This window comes from Diadema antillarum, unplaced genomic scaffold, assembly GCF_040938485.1.
Source record: "Diadema antillarum isolate AM-2024a unplaced genomic scaffold, OU_Dant_1.0 seq00001488_RagTag, whole genome shotgun sequence".
NCBI classification, from domain to species: domain Eukaryota; kingdom Metazoa; phylum Echinodermata; class Echinoidea; order Diadematoida; family Diadematidae; genus Diadema; species Diadema antillarum.
In genome coordinates, this window is record NW_027272227.1 from 73,857 (window position 1) to 89,524 (window position 15,668).

Here is a 15,668-nt window from a genome sequence, read left to right on the forward strand (position 1 = left end):
CCTCTTCAGACTAGCAGTGCCAAGGCATTCCATCATGAAAGAGTAATAATTCACTAATAAAGCATTCATGTGTCTTCAAGCAAGAGGCCAGAAGCCTTGTCTGCAGTGCTCTGAAAAGAAGGCATTCAAGTCCATTGCTCAGGGTCGTCGAAAGCACACGCTCACATACACTTCATTGGTTCCTGTGCAAAGTTCAAGTTTTGTATCAACGGTTAAAATTTGACCAAAAACAAACACCTATCTTAAATCAATCATGGATTTCAGGGGCGGATCCAGGAATTCCGTAAAGCGGCCCGGGCACCTTTAGAAAACTATAGGGGGCGAACGCGCCCCTCCCCCATTTTTTCTTGTTATTATGCCTCCACCATAAAGTGTCGCCAGAGGCATTATGTTTTTGGGTCGTCCGTTTGTCCGTCCGTCCATCCGTCCCTCCGTCCAATCAATTTTGTTGACGGCGTAACTAAAAAACCGTTTGAGGTATCCTAATGAAACTTGGCATGTATATGTATGAGTGGGCGAAGTTGTGCCTCTCAGCTGTTGGATGCACATGCTCAAGGTCAAAGGTCGAAGGTCATGGTCAAATGCTCAAAATTTCACCAGTCCCCCCATAGCTATGCAATGCCTGAAGGTATTTTCTTGAAACTTAGTGTATACATGTACTACTAAATGAAGATTTTCCGGAGAGAATTTGGGGTCGTGAGGTTAAATGTTACAGGCCAAAGGTCAAATGAAAATGTTGAAATATAACTTTCTCCAAATCTCGCAAATGATTCGAGGTATCTTCATGGAACTTAGCATATATGCATGTACCCACTGGCAGTTATTATCTACCGAATTTGGGGGTCATGGGTCAAAGGTCAGAGGTCAAGGTCAACCCCTCAAAATTTCACTATATCCCCTCCTTTTTATGCAATGCCTGCAGCATTTTTGTTGAAATATGACACATGTATTAACCCAACAGAGATTCTCCGGGAATTTTCTTGCCAAAAGGTCAAAGGTCAAGTGAAAGTGCTAAATCTTACTTCTTCCGCCATATCTCGAAAGTGACTCGAGGTATCATGAAACTAAGTACATATTTAAAAATGTTCCACCTGACAGTGATTCTCCAAGGAATTCTAGAATTCTCTCTTCTTTCTTTAAATCAACAACTAGGAATTCTAGGGCCATAGGGTCAAAGGTCAAGGGTCAAAGGCCATGTTAAAATGCTATTTTTTACTATCTAATACTGAATTATTTTTTTTCCATACCTTGAAATTTACTCAATGCATAAACTTATAAAAGGGTCAAAGTCAAGAAAAAAAAAACTTGTAGACAATATAGCCATTCATCCAATTAAATCTAGTTCAATGAAAGCGAACATTCAGCACATTTGTGACAAACCTATCATTTTAATATTCTACCAAATATGTTAAACTGTCATCACACATTGTCAAGATGTACTACTTGTATAGACCTATTAGGAGAACCATGCATTATGGCGGAGGCATACCAGTCGCCATAGCGACATTTCTAGTTTTAGTTTGATCAAAAAATAAAAGGGGGCGCACCCGGTACACTCCCCCTGGATCCGCCACTGAATTTAATGAAACTTATTTATGCTTTCATATTCAAATCACGGCCAACTAAATTGTACACTATTCAGCTATTACCCATAGCAATGACAGTGTTATCTGACATATAGTTTTATATATATAGGATCAAATGTGGGAAATGTTCTTTGTGACACTTAGTACAACCGAGAGTGGCACCATCCAAAGAATCTTGAATTGATATCTCATAGCTTTCAATACCTTTAAATAAACAAGAAATAATAATTCCTTCGTATTTGCCTAACAAATCATTTGCTTACACCCTTTCCCATGTCCCAAAAATAAGGAAAGAAAATATTGAAACTAATAATATGTTTTGGTGGTTTTGATGAGTATACTTATTTCATAATACATTGTAGTGAGAAACGAAGTTGCTGCATGAATAATGGATGATGTTGGAATGACTCATTGACACAAACACATCCATCCAATCCCCACTCTTAAACAAGATGAAATTCTCCAAACATACATTGTATACTACTTCGGATAAAATCATTCAAACACAAGCACATACACACACACATACATTCTCATAAGGTGCTTCAACCAGAAATATGATAGTCTGCTCAAGGTTACCAGGCATATTTCATTATTAGTTTCAAAAAAATAATGAATAAATAAAATATCTTTTTTTCTGATAAAACTAATTGAAATTGAAAACCATTAAAAAAAACACCTCAAATTCAGTTTAGTAAGTAAAAGATCAGGCTTCATTAGTGAATCTGGTCAAGGATACTTGCAAAATTTTTCAAATTTTCTCATTTGCATAGTGTGAAAACTATTCACCTAATATACCAGTCCAAAGTATGCAGAATGGACAGGTGCATAGTGTATATACCCCTAGGGCCTTGAGAGGGTGCTTTTTATTATTATTTTTTAAAAAAAATTTTGAACAAATGGGAATATTCCCAGTGTGAAATGTGTCCTTAACCCATTGAAGACGAGTCCCGAGAATACTCAGGTGTCTTTGGGAAATGTTTGTTATGGCAAAATCAGTCCGTCCTTAACAGGTTAATTGCCTGTATAGTGAAGTACTACAATATCCCTGTCTGAAGTCCTTTCGCACAAGACACACACACACACACACACACACACACACACACACACATACACAATGCCACAAGTTCTCAAGTCGTGAAGCTGAGGTAGGTAGCTACACATTCAAACTTAACACACCACTGGTATAAGAACATGCCATTCTCGTCAGATACTTTGACCACATTTCATTTTATATTGGAACTCTTTATTCAGAGACAAACAACATTGATATGACAAATCATTCTTCTTCTTCTTTTATTTGCAAGAGTGAAATGACTTATGCAATGCACAACTTGAAACATAGATTTCCTGAGTAAGGCAAAATAGACAATTCTGATATTTAAAAAAAAATACATTTGTCACAACTGAGGAATGAACAGTTTTATTTGAGTCATAAGATCAAGACTTAGTGGAAACTGAGTACATGGTCAGGGATCACTCGAAGATTTTGGAGTGATCCCTGACGTCACTCCAAAATGAGTGAAAATGAGCATTTTCACTCAAAATTCACTCCAATTTCACTCGAAATTCACTTTTTTGTATTCACTCTTTTTAGAGTGAAAATTTTCACTCGATTTTTTTTAGAGAGTAGTGAAGATCTGAATCAAGGTAACTTCTTTCACATAGCAGCAGTAGCCGAGTTACCACTCATTATGTAGTTCTGATCCCTGGAGCTGCATGTTCGGGTAAGTAGAACTTTGAAACACATAATTTCTCAAAATGATTCTATTGTTTTATAATCTAGCTATTATGTTTTCTAACTCTACGTAGTTTTAGAGAATCAAGAACAAAATTTTATTCATTCTATAGCCAGGCTTCATTTTATTGTGGTTGTGGTTAACACCATGTGTTAGAAATAGATTATCACTAATTTCAGATCAGCAACAGATCAAACTATTCCAGCAGATTTTGTTGATCACAGTCAATAACATTAAATGAATACATTTATACTGTATGCAACCATTTCAACATCAAAAAAGTAAAATACCATTCAGAAATAGTAGATGAGGTATTAATCATCAGAACCCAGAAATAAATCCTCAGCAAAACAGTCTTTACAACAGCGAGTTAGATGTTCAGTCATGCATGTTTACCACCATCTGGATTCATGTATTTCTTCATTTTTATGGATTGTAATTTATCATGTACAATGTATGTATTGACATCAATGTTGGAAGTTATGAAATGTTTCCACATTACACTTAACTAGAATATGGCAAACTGTGATCTTTGATTAATAAATTATTACTAACACATCCTTTTTGTGTTTTCCATCACATCAGCTGAATTACGGAGCAAAGTTGTATGACACTGACTGTGATGAGAAGATAAATCTCTCTGAGTCTAAAGGTGTATCTCGTATCAAAGCAGAGACTCAAAGACAATAGTGGGTCAAATGTATGACTACCACATCACATGCAGTTACAATGAACTACAAGCATTCAAGCATTTCAGTTTCAAGCATTCAGCCGCTGTAGCAGCCTCTGATGATCTGGCAAGGTAAGGAATACATGATGCCAGTCATGGTCTTATTCTTGAGTTCCCCCACTGGAACGCTCTCCATGCATTCATTAGCCATGATCATTACAAAACCAGCCCATGGTGATGAACCAGCACAAAATAAAATAAGATGATTGCACAAGGCTGATGTTTCCAAACCAATAGGAGATGTGTAGGAATGCAATAAAAAGCCAATGATGCCACAACAGGAGGTATCCTCTACACATGGAATGGTTTATCACCAGGCCAGGGTATCACAAACAAAAGCTTTGGAAAGTGACTTTGCATTTTTCCAGGATGTCGTTACTGAAGAAAACCCCCCGAATTCAATGGATACGTACTCCCTGACAGTGTCAAAATGGGAGTGCCCAGTCTGCCTCTCGCTCAGCTCATGTATCTAAGGGTGCGTTTATCAACTCTTTTTCTCGGTAGAAACAGGTTTTCCAAACAGCTTTCAAGGAATTTTTACGAGTTGATAAATGCAAAGCTGTTTTGAAAGCCCTTTCGGAAAGCCTTTTCGAAAGAAGCAAATTTATGGCTTTCCAAACAGGTTTCCTTAACAGGTTTTCAGAAACCTGTTTCTAGAAGTCTTTTGAAGCGAGAAGCTGTTTTGAAACAGCTTTGTACTGCAGTTGCGAACCATGCATGCCTCATATGACCTCTTCTCCTCGGGTCGAATTGCGCAATGCAGCTGTGCAGTGACAGGCCAGTTATCGTGTTCGCGAAGAGTTGATAAACGCAACTATTTTGGAAGTCGTTTCTAAAGGGCTTTGGAAACGGCTTTCGAAAGCCGTTTCAAACAGAGGAAAGTCGATAAACACAGCCATAAACGCAAAGCTGTTTTGAAACAGCTTTGTACTGCAGTTACGAACCATGCACGCCTCATATGACCTCTTCTCCTCGGGTCGATTTGCGCAATGCAGCTGTGCAGTGACAGGCCAGTTATCATGTTCGCGAAGAGTTGATAAACGCAACTATTTTGGAAGCCGTTTCTAAAGGGCTTAGGAAATGGTTTTTGAAAGCCGATTAAACAGGGGAAAGTTGATAAACACAGCCTCAGTATGGTGAAGAAAGGCTTGATCAGGCAATCAAACCTGAGCTGAGATGTCTTGCTCTTAGCGGAAAGTGCATCCAATTCTTGCAGGAGCTTATCTATCTTCTGGAAGTTGTATTTGGTGAAGAGAGGTCACAGTTTTTTCTCTACTAGCATCCACATGGCTCTCACATTTTCTGGAAACTGTTTTTCCACTAAGCATCTTCAAGACACCATGACATGCAGAGCTCAGGACCTCTTCTATACAGAAATCAGCCATCAGCATGCCTATACCTCCACAACAACTAAAAAATAGGTGTATTCCACCTAATCTGAGACAGACAACAGAGAGCATGCAAGGCAACTCGGTACAGTTGCTGTTCAAGAGTGAGGATTGTTAACTTATGTCCAGCAGCTTCAGATCTCCTTCGCTTTCAACATCATCATCTTTGTAAGGATGTACCAGTATCTGCAGGAGGTTTGTCAATTAGTGGAAGATACACAAGATACAAAGCTTTTGTCATTGGAGCCACCGAGTGTCCTTGCTCCGTACACAACTTGGTATTGTACCTCTCTTCTTTGCTGCAGGCACTACTCACTACGCCAGATAAGTGCTCCTACTACCTGCACAACATTGAAAGGCACCAAGTGGTAGCAAAAGGTCGTGCTGACGGTCACAAGAAACAGGATGCAACTCTGAGGATTTGGTACCCCACAAGGATAAATTCAATGAAAAGCTTGTTCTCACAGGGAGTGACCTTGTCCCTCTAGAAATCCACTGTGGGGTTGTTGTAAGACGTGAAGACATGAAACCACTCATAAGGAGGCAGATACAATTGTTGCCCAGTGAGTTGCAAGAGTAAAGACTGACAAAATGGTTGTAGAAGCTGATGACACAGACATCATTGTCCCCCCCTGTATTACTGCTGGCAAGGTGACAAACCACGGTCAAGCATCACCTTAATGGCTCCCTGATTCAGGGACGTGCAGTGGTTGACATAAATCCTACAGTCAAGAAACATCTTGCTATCATTCCCAACTTATTAGCAACTCATGGTGTCACAGGTTGTGATACTGTTGCAATGTACTTATGTTATTGGGAAGGCGATGGCACTGAAAGTCTTGAGGTCTGGCAGTCATCCCTTGACTAACATCGATGACACATCCTTTTTTTTTCAGTTTGAATGATGTACTTCCACGAGCATCCTCATTTGTTCTTGCCTATTATAATATGTCAAAATCTTTGTCACTAACAGAAGCATGCCAAAAACTATGGACATCAAAATAAGTCGCAGTGTGGCTCATGCTCTACGGATGGCATCATTACCTCCCACTAATGAAGCATTCAGACAATTGCAGTATGGAAGAGTACACGTAAGCCAGATCCACCAACACTGGATCCAACATCATTTGGGTAGTCAAGGGAAGAAGGCTATAAATTATTGCTTCCCACCACTGTTCTAGTGTATTGATATTTTGTGCATGTTGCACGAATTACAAGTATTTTTTTGGGTGTATTTTGCACAATTTTCTCATTTTCTCATTTTTAATGAGGTTTGTTCAAATTAGTTGGTTACCATGGCAACCAGATTTGGCTTGGCAACTAACTACATTATACCAATATTATTGGTCATTTAGCTAAGTGCTATGATTGAAATACTAGTGTTTCAGTGACAAATTAGTATGACATATTATCCATTTTTCTGGCTTTTAGGCTTCGTGGCGGCCATCATGGATGCCATTTTGAATGATTACGCAAGGGTGAGAGCTCCACACCCACGTTGATATCATTGTAGAGACCGCAAAGATGAATAATCAACAGATTTAAAAAATATATATATATATACCAGAGAAAAAATACTTAGCCCCCTTGGCTGAAGGACTATTTTTCCTAAAAAAAACTTCAAGACAACTACGAGTTGTCTTAACTTGGGTTGCAGTAGGAAGATTTCATAATAGTATAGTGTAAACAATGTAGGAAAGATGGCAGCTTAGCTTATAATCCACTGCTTGCACCACAACCAACATGAAACTGGACAATTTCTGGCAACAGACAAGTTCATCTGTAATGAAATGAGTACGGAGTTTAGGCCTGTCTCGCACTCAGCGCTCGATTAGAGGAGGGGCACGTGAGGGGCTCGGTTCAATTGTGTATCAAGTCAGGTGATGCAACGCCTGGCTGGCACGGGTAATCGGATCGGCAAGAATAGTAAAAAGGCTTCTTCTTTCATACCACACGCCATTCATTTGTGATTCCCATGATTAAATAATGTCCACTCAGTGTGATAATGTGGCATGATGTGATTGCTGTGAGTCTGACTACAGTTCATTACGATGTTTGCTTAAACATATAAAATACACAGACTTTCACTGCAGGGTAACGTCATAAGTTTAAGTGGCATCCAAATTTTTTTATGACGTCAAAGAATTTAAGATTTGCCTTAGCAATATCGCCCACTTAGAGAAAAATGCCCTAATGTTTATAGAATATCGTTCAGGCAGTTTTCCTTAGCCAAGCAAAGGGCAAAGACGAATTAGACTGGATGCCAAAGTCAGATGTTTTTTGAAGGTGTTACCCTATTTTGAGGGTGCTGAATCAAAAGCTGGATGATGCAACTCGTGCATCCTTGAAGCATCGAGATATTCAAAATGGCCACAAAATTCTGAAATTCCTATATATTTTCTTATAGTGAATAATTGGACGCAAAATGGAGTTTTACTACATTTCCAGGGTATATGATGCATCGGCCTGAGATATTTTGAGATATATTCAAGGTGACTGCCAAAAATTGAAATTCCTGTACATTTCTTTTTAGAATATGAAAAGTTAAAAAGATTTCATGATTTTAACCTAGTTCCAGGGTGCTGAATCCAATTATGGATATGACAACTTTTGTATCCTGAGGGGTTTGAGATATCCAAAACTGCCACCCAAACTTTATATTTTAATATTAAGTATTTTCTTATAAATTGTACAAAATTGAGTGACACTGACAGTTTTACCTGTTTCGAGGGTGTTGAATATGAATCTGGTTGATTTCAACTCTTATATCAATGAGGATTTTTTTTTTAATATCCAAGATGGCCACCAAAACTTGAAATTCCAAGTTAAGTATTTCCTTGTAAATGGTGAATCAATCAACATTAAATGATAGTTTTTCCTTATTTCTAGAGTGCTAAATCCGAATCTGGTTGATGTGAATCTCAAATCCTTGAGGCTTTAAGATATTCAAGATTTTTTTTTTATTAATTTGGTCACCATCTTGAATGTCTCAAAAACCTGAATGATGCAATACTTGCATCAACCAGATTTGGATTCACCACCCTAGAAATAGGGTATAACCATTAATTTATTCCAATCCATTCACATTCACAAGGAAATACCTTAATCAAAATGTTCATTTTAGTGGCCATTACGAAATATCTCAAAAAAACCTCAGGGATGTAAGAGTTGCTCTATAGAGATTCAGATTCAGCACCACCGAAATAGGGGGAAGAACATATTTTTAATATTTTTCATTGTTTCAAAGAAAATATATGGGAATTTCAATTTTTGGCGGCCATCGTGAGTATCTCAAAATCCTCAAGAATGCAAAAGTTGCATCATCCTGATTCAGATTCGCTAGTCTTTAAATAAAGTAAAACTTCATTTTTGTTTCCATTTTTCACTACAAACAAGGAAACATATACAATATGTAGTAATTTCTAAATTTTGGCAGGAATTTTTATGGTCATTTTGAATATCTCAAAACCCTTAAGGATGCAAGAGTTGCATCATCCAGATTCGGATTCTGCACCCTCGAAATAGGGGGAAAAAAACATCAAAAAACATCGGGCAGACAGAAAAACAAGGTTCAGCCTCTGGAACCCACACTAAATTGTTTAGTCTTAGGGAAATGTCTAAAATTCTATTGAATACCAACCCAGGAGTGCTTGACATTTATCCGAGCTCATAGGCAAATTCCCTGAAGTACTGTACCTCTTGATGATATGTTATCAATTGCATTGCAACTACCTTCTCAGGGACCTTCCAAACAGTTAAATGTATAATTCTTTACCGTTATGTGTATCTACACATCAATCAATTTACCTTTCCTTCTGCAGAGACTTATACTGATTGAAAGAAAATGTTTGGTCCCAAGAGTAGCCCTGCCCCAAGGCAGCCATGTAAACCATAGAGTCACGTGTATGTATCTTTTGAATAACTGTGTTTCCTACCTGTTCAGAATGATTCTTGCTAAATTTTCTTGTAATATATTTTAAAGAACTTTGGCAGGGTCACTTTTTATCAATGGGGCCACCCCTGGGACTATACCATTAGAACTCATCTTCCCCCAATATAGATATCTACACCCCATGCAATGAACCAATAGAATATACACATCTCCCATCAGTGTTTCAAATCCTCAGGGCATTGCTTTGGCACCATGTACAATTCAAATAAACATGTAGATCTCAGCCGATTGTTCTTTTGTTTTTTATATTTTTCATTTTCATTTTGTCCTCTCCCTAACATCTTACCTTATCACATTTATTTCTCACAGAATCTCAATACAGTACAACATGGCTGTATAACATCTGCATCCCTGGTAGTCTGGGTGCCAAAGCCACTTTTTGGGCCTAACCTTGTTTTACCGTCCACCAAATTTTTTTGATGGTTTTACCCTATTTCGAGGGTGCTGAATCAGAATCTGGATGATGCAACTCTTGCATCCTTGAGGGTTTTGAGATATTCAAGATGGCAGCCAAAATGGCCGCCGAAACCGAAAATTCCCATATATTCCCTTCATAATGGTGAGAAATTGAAAACAATTGATGGTTTTACCCTATTTCGAGGGTGTTGAATCCAAATCTGGATGATGCAACTCTTGCATCCTTGAGGATTTTGAGATATTCAAGATGGCCGCCAAAATGGCCGCCCAAACCGGAAATTCCTGTGTATTCCCTTCTAAATGGTGAGAAATTAAAGACAATTGATGGATTTTACCCTATTTCGAGGGTGCTGGATAAAACTCTGGATGATGCAAGTCTTGCATCTTTGAGGATATTGAGATATTCAAGATGGCCGCCAAAATATGGCCCCCAAAACTGGAAATTCTCATATATTTTATTCTCAGTGATGAGAAATTGAAAACAATTGATGGTTTTACCCTATTGCGAGGGTGCTGGATCCAAATCTGGTTGATGCGACTCTTGCATCCTTGAGGATTTTGAGATATTCAAGATGGCCGCCAAAATGGCCGCCAAAACCGGAAATTATCTCGTATTTCATTCTCAATGGTTCAAAATTGCGAACAACAGATGGTTCTATCCTATTCCATTTTCAAAATGGCTGCCAAAACCGGAAATTTCCACGTATTTCAATTTTAATGTTTTGCAATTGAGAACAATTTTATTGATGATTCTACCCTATTTCGATCACTGTGCTGAATGCAAATCTGGACAACGCCACCCTTGCAGCATTGAGAGTTTGGAGATATTCGAGATAGCCGCCAAAATGCTCGCCAGAATGTTGAGAAATTGATAACAATTTATGGTTTCACCCTATTTCAGGTTTTCGTCAATGGCAAAATCTAAACCCAACCATACTCTGCTGATAAACGAACGCCTATTGTACGCCCCAGTTTGAACTTGCTGTACAGTGAAACCAGCTTCACCGGATATCTTGGGAGTTTGTAAGATACAGCTGTGCCAGGAATGAATCCTACAAGACTACAGATGCGGTTGAACATTTGAAAGATTACACTGTTTCATCTACATATCATGGATATGTTTTGAACACTAACAATCAGTGGACAAGACATACCCATCTCGACCATAGTGTGATAGTGATGTAGAGAAGTTTACTGAGATTCCCAACATTACCTGTTTTAATCCATGAACAGTTTTAATCGTTTCATCCATGAACACTCACATTGGTTAATTGGTTTATATTGGTGGTCTTGATGACATTGTTGAAGACAAGAGTTGGACATTTGTATAGTTCTGCTTCAAATTTTTCTTCAATGTGATGTAATACCATATTATATATATATCTATCTATTCATATATATATATATTCATATATATGAGGCGACAAACCTCGTATCTACAAAATGTCACATGTTCAGGAGAGAAAAACAAAAACAAAAACAAAAAGCAAACAAACATGGCATCCAAAGCACTATAACAAATGAGATAAAATTTCCTTTGACAACATGCCATGGTAGCTTCATTTTTGGGGTAAGACAGCTAAGGTTTGGACAGGACATCATTAACTGATTATCTGACTGCTTATTCAAAAAAGTAATTTTCACTAAAATTTCAGATAGAGGGTCTTGTCGCCAAAGCGACGATGTCATATATACACACGAGGGGATGGAAAAATCACAGGTGACGCGCAGTAAAAACAAACAAACAAACAAACAGACGACTACATGTAAGGTAATAGTTGATAGTCCAGTACTTACGAATATCATAATCACGCAGAGTGCTTTGGAAATTACCCTTTTATTGATATCTACTATTTCTAGTGGTCATGGATGCAACCATTTCTAGTGACGAAATCAGAATATGCCACAAGTTTCATAAGAGTACGCGGCGAGACTCATAAGAATACAAGACAAATTTCAACACAAAATACCAACAGGCCATAATTTAATATTACTCTAAAAGGATTAACTTCACATCAATCTTTGGAGCCCTTATTGGCTACCACAGGCATTACTTTATAACAATTGTGCATAAAGAAATTTTCAGTCTTATCTTTATGTTTGTACGTTTCAGTATGATGTCAATTTCATTTTTCTTTCCATTACGTGTTTAAAGTTCCGTTTGAGACATATCGGAATATCTCAGTATATTACAATACCATTGTTACAGTCATTGTGGATGCCATTAATTGTTGGCTGATTTGACAAATTTGCTCTACCGAGTTGAATTCAAGAATATGGATTATTGCTTTTAATCCTTCGCTTCACGTTATGGCACAATATTTCACAATTTTTAAGAAAATATCAAGGAATTTCCGCTTATACAGGACATTTGTAAATATCTCAAAAACTTCAGCACTCTCAAAATAGGGTGAGACCATCAATTTATTTTCAAATTTTCACTATTTAGAAAAAAATATTAACATTGGAATTTCAATTTCAGCCAATCATTTTGGCGGTCATCTTGGACATCTCAAAACCCTAATGCAAAAATGGCAACAACAAAATGTTGAGGGTGCTGAATAGGGTCTCAAAATTTTCATTATTGACAGTTATTTTGGCGGTCATCTTGGAATTCTCAGAACCCCCCAAAACACAAGAGTTGCATCAACCAGGTTCGGATTCAGCACCCTCAAAATAGGGCAAAACCTCCAATTGTTTTCAATTTTACACCATTTAGAACGAATTAGGGGGCCTCCATGGGAATCTCCGTTTTTGACGGCCATTTGGGGCCATTTTGGCGGCCATCTTTATCATCTCAAAGCCATTAAGGATGCAAGAGCTCTAACCTGCAGCTTCAAATTCAGCAAACTCAAAATAGGGTAAAAACATCAATTTGTTTTCAATTTTACACCATTTAGAAGGAAAAAGGGGGTCTACATGTGAGTTTCCATTTTTGGTGGTCATATTGGTGGCCATCTTTATTATCTCAGAACCCTTTAGGATACAAGAGTTTTATCACGATTCTGATCCAGCACCCTCGAACTAGGGTAAAATCATCAATAGTTTTTCAATTTCTAACCATTAAAAAGGAAATACATGGGAATTTCCGGTTTTGGCGGCCATTTTGGCGGTCATCTTGAATATCTCAGAACCCTTAACGATGCAAGAGTTGCATCATCCTGATTCGGATTCAGCACTATCGAAAACGCTTCGAACTATCAATTGTTTTTAATTACTAACCATTAAGAAGGAAATACATAGGAATTTCCTGTTTGGGCGGCCATTTTGGTGGCCATCTTGAATATCTCAAAATCCTCCAGGATGCAAGAGTCGCATCAGCCAGATTTGGATTCAGCACCCTCATAATAGATTAGAACCATAAATTGTTTTGAACTTCTCACCATTTAGAAGGAAATACATAGGAATTTCCGGGTTTTGGCGGCCATTCTGGTGGCCATCTTGAATATCTCAATATCCTCAAGGATGCAAGAGTCACATCAGCCAGATTTGCATTCAGTACCCTCGAAATAGCTTAGAACCATCAATTGTTTTCAATTTCTCACCATTTAGAAGGAAATACATGGGAATTTCCGGTTTGGGTGGCCATTTTGGCGGCCATCTTGAATATCTCAAAATCCTCAAGGATGCAAGAGTTGCATCATCCAGATTTGGATTCAGCACTCTCGAAATAGGGTAAAAACATCAACTGTTTTCAATTTCTCACCATTAGAGGAAAATATATGGGAATTTTCAGTTTGGGTGGCCATATTGGCGGCCATCTTGAATATCTCAAAACCCTCAAGGATGCAAGAGTTGCATCATGCAGATTTGGATTTACCACCCCCGAAATAGGGTAAAACCATCAAAAAACATTGGGTGGACGGTAAAACAAGGTTCACCCTTTGGCACCCAGACTATGGGCCCCTGGAGCATTGTGGAGATCTGTGCAACCACAATTATTGACTATATTAAACTTGCCATAAAGAATGATTCCTCCAGAGTTAGTGAAAATGGCATCGTGCATAATGAAGAGAAGATCAAAATAGTAATTATGCACATTAGGCCACAAGGCAAGTTATCACCCCTCGAGAGCAAGGGGGTCCAATTGGGTCATAGCTGCCACTGTCCAAGAATAATCCATATTCTATACTTCCAAGATTATTATTTCAGGCCTTTTTGGGTCCCACCATTACCCATTTGAACAATTTTTATCCCCTACCCCTATGTTAAGTTTTGTTAAAAATCTGAACATGCAGTTTAAATGAGAAGATGGAACATCAATTTCGTTCCTCACCCCAATTTGATTACCCCCCCCCCCCCTTCCTAAATTAGACCATCACTACCATTGTCATGAAAAAATATATTTTTACTTGTACGTTTTTATCAGTATTCAAAGACCATACAATGTACAACATGGCTGTACTAATTTTGGTTCTGGACAAGAAATATCTATAAATGCTAACTTTTTGAACTTTGGGCCGTGCCCTAGATTCCCCAGGAAGCAGCCTGAACCATGTAAACAACATATATCTACTTTAATTCCCCAATATATGAATGAATCCTGACAAATTTGGTGAAAGCTACAGTTGTCCTCAAAATTATTCATACCCCATGGAAAATAACACTCTTTTTGTAATTCTTGATCTGGAAAAAATATTATGTTGGTATACCCTGCGTATCTTTTGTCTACTTATGATATGCACAATTCCAGGTGTGAGTTGGCTGAACCTCATTTGCATAATAATAGATATGGCCAAAAGTTATTTTTAGGTCATATTCAAAATTATTCATACCCCTGTCGACGTCTCATCATAAATGGCCTTTTTCGACTATGCCCATTGTTATGCATTCCTGTGAATGTGCTAATCTTTGTCCAGAAGATGTTTCAAGATGTTTCAATGGAATAACTACCCCTTTTTTGTTGGCCAGATGTTAAAAAACAACCAAAATGGGATCTTTCAAGAACATTTGAATAGAAGGAAAGCATGCAAGTCATTCTCAGTTTCTGATCATTCATGGCCCAGAAGGAGCTTGGGGAAGACCTCCGACGTCTCTTACTTGCCCACGTAAAAGGGAAGGAGTACAAGGTCATTTCAAAGCAGTATGATGTCCCTGTGGCAACTGTTCACAGTGTAATCAACAAGCACAATAGGCTCAACACTGTTAAAAACCTCAGTGGGCGTGGCAAAAAGCGTAAAATGTCCTTCAAACTTGTGAGGAAACTCTGCCAAGAGGTCAACAACAACCTCTGGACCACAACCGAGGCCGTCTTTGAAATGCTTGACCAGGCAGGGACAAAGGTGTCAGGGTCCACCATCGAGCAAATCTTGCACAGAGGAGGTCTCCATGGGTGTAGTCCCAGTAAAACATAGTTGCTCTAGAAGAAACATCTGGAGGCTCGGTTGATGACCTTTGCTAGAGGTCATCTGAAGCAAGATCCCAGCTTATGGTCAGCTATCCTATGGTCAGATAAAATGAAGTTGGAGTTATTTGGCCATAGGGATGCTGCATATGTCTGGAGGAAGAAGCAGGAAGCATGCAAGCCAAAGAATAATGTGCCCACGATCAAACACAGTGGTGGAAACATGCCTTGAGGCTGCTTCTCTTCCAGTGGCACAGGGTACCTCCAAAAGGATTCTGTGCCCACCATCAAGCATGGTGGTGGAAGCATGCTGCTTTAGGGATGCTTCTCTTCCAGTGGCACAGGGAACCTCGTCAAGGTTGAAGGAATCATGAGAAAGGAGGATTACGTCAGGATCCTTGATGAAAATGTGAAAGAGTCCGCCAAGAAACTCCAAAACTACTAAAGAAAGACATTGGACCCAGTAAGCCAAGGGTATGAATAATTTTGAACATGGCAATTCTTGAAAATTC